The 2,498-nt window shown below is 43.8% G+C and overlaps 1 pseudogene; it reads left to right on the forward strand.

The window, feature by feature from the left end:
- LOC101662636 overlaps positions 1-2,498 on the forward strand; it is an 8,186-nt pseudogene that overhangs the window by 4,369 nt on the left and 1,319 nt on the right.

Here is a 2,498-nt window from a genome sequence, read left to right on the forward strand (position 1 = left end):
CTCCCTCCATCCCACTGAGGGTCTCTCTCCACCCCCCTGAGAGTCTCCATCCCACTGAGGCTCTCCCTCCATCCCCCTCAGAGTCTTCATCCCACTGAGGTTCTCCCTTCATCTCCCTGAGGCTCTCCCTCCATCTCACTGAGAGTCTCCATCCCACTGGGGCTCTCCCTCCATCCCCCTGAGAGTCTCCATCCCACTGAGGCTCTCCCTCCACCTCACTGAGGCTCTTCCTCCATCCCCCTCAGAGTCTTCATCCCACTGAGGTTCTCCCTTCATCTCACGGAGGCTCTACCTCCATCTCATTGAGTGTCTCCATCCCACTGAGGCTCTCCCTCCATCCCCCTGAGAGTCTCCATCCCACTGAGGCTCTCCCTCCATCCCCCTGAGAGTCTCCATCCCACTGAGGCTCTCCCTCCACCTCACTGGTGGAGGCTCTTCCTCCATCCTTCTCAGAGTCTTCATCCCACTGAGGTTCTCCCTTCATCTCACGGAGGCTCTCCCTCCATCTCATTGAGCGTCTCCATCCCACTGAGGCTCTCCCTCCATCCCCCTGAGAGTCTCCATCCCAATGAGGCTCTCCTATGCCCCAATTCCCCCCTTCTGCATCAAACACAATTTTCTCCAATAAACAACTACTCCCTTCTAATGATGTGTCCCAATTAAGCATGTCAGACAATGCCCTTTGTGATCAATAAAGTTTCACTGGGCAATTTTAGGCAGTAGGTCAGCAGAACTTTCTTTGTAGATGGTCTTAGTCTGGAAGCCATACTGATACCTGTTTGCCATGGGTAACCCTGCTGGTATTTGAAATACCAGTGACTTAGCTTCCAGCATCATGGTAGGATGGAAGCCAATAAAACTGACAGGTAGTAGAGGTGACAAACAGGCCCCTTGAAATGGAAATGACCTCGCTTTCTTTAGCTTGTTCTTACTGCTTTAAGACATATTGTCTTCACAACTCATTTATTCTACCAAAGTGAAAAGTTCATTTTCATTTATTGACTCATTAGTTGGGTCATTGATCTTCTCACATACATGGTAGGGTTGTAACATGCTGAGAACTGATGGCAGCTCAGTCCTTAACAAAATTTTCAAATTTTTCTCTGAATAGCCATCATTCATTTTGGTTGCTAAATTCATCAAAGGTATGCATATTCTGGGTAAAATTCCAGGTCTGCTGAATGCAAATAAAGCTACATGGGGTGAATCCAAATTCAGAAGTAAATGAAGGAGAAAGTGCTGTTCTCCTGTGACTGCAGTCCAGCGAAGTCTAATCTCATTGCCCTCCACCCTTCTGTGTCAACCTAGCCATACCAAAGTGGATTCTGTAAAGCTGATTGAGTCACAGCATTTAGAAGCTTAATAAGCTACGAAAATGTAAATACTGACCTGGGGAATTTTGCATGGCTAATGAAGGCAGAGTTCGGTGTCCATAATTATATTGCACAGCTTTATGGAAATAGCCAATAAAGGTTTGCAAATCCATTTGATCTACTCATTTTACCTGCTCACAATATAGGTGAAGTGATATTTGAAGCACAACTTAACTCTTTTAGAAGAACAGCATGAAGGGAGTGAAACAGCATTGGACACGCGGTGAGCATCTGCTCTGAGACCTGGTTTGAAGCACGACTGGTGCACAGTCCTCAGAGTGTTTCGTTAGGTGATTACAGTATCTGCTCCATGAACAAGAAGCTTTCTGCCAATAAGTCTTGCAAATAGTTTGTCTCTGGAAGGGAGCTGATGGAAGAGTGGAGAAAAGAGAATACAAATGCCTTATGCTATGAATGCTGGATCTTTCCATTTGAAATCTGTAAATACAATATAGACTTTTCTGGCATTAAGTTAGATGTGGCAGATCCTTCATTCCATTGATCTTGAAGGTAATAATATTTATCATAGTGTAGTCCTTTACTAGAAGCAAAAATACTTCTGACTGAAGAGATTTCCTATTACTCATGTCCCTTTGTTATTGTGCTATTATCTTTATGTTTGTTTTGTCTGACTTTTGTAGTGATGAGAGAACAGACTGAGGGAAAAAAGTAGGATGTGAAATGGTGCCGGGTGGAAACTCTGGAAGATGATAAATGTTTACATAACTTTTCCCTTTGAATTAGAGCCAAAGTTTATTTCCAAACTAAAAACATAATTAGTTATAACAACAGCATATTTTGTTTAGATCATTTTAAATTTCAAAGTGTAATGCTAAATGCACACAGTCTTTCTTTTTATCTGTTCTCTTGTGTGCAGCCAATGCTGAAAGCAAGGGCCCCCACGATGGAACGGAGGGAATATTTATAAAGCAGTAATCAAGCATAACGAGCACAATCGGGAGCATAAAGACTTTGTGCAAATTGCGCTTTCCTAGAAAGTGGCCCTCAGGTACATTTAAGTATCTGGACATGCTGACCCCACACGCTAGGCGCTAGGGTGGTTTCGATTGCTCCCTGCCCCTTACTTTGAAGAGTGAAAGAATGACTTACACATGCATAAAAAAA

Source organism: Echinops telfairi, unplaced genomic scaffold (assembly GCF_000313985.2).
Source record: "Echinops telfairi isolate 266 unplaced genomic scaffold, ASM31398v2 ScPeMD7_2;HRSCAF=8, whole genome shotgun sequence".
NCBI lineage: Eukaryota > Metazoa > Chordata > Mammalia > Afrosoricida > Tenrecidae > Echinops > Echinops telfairi.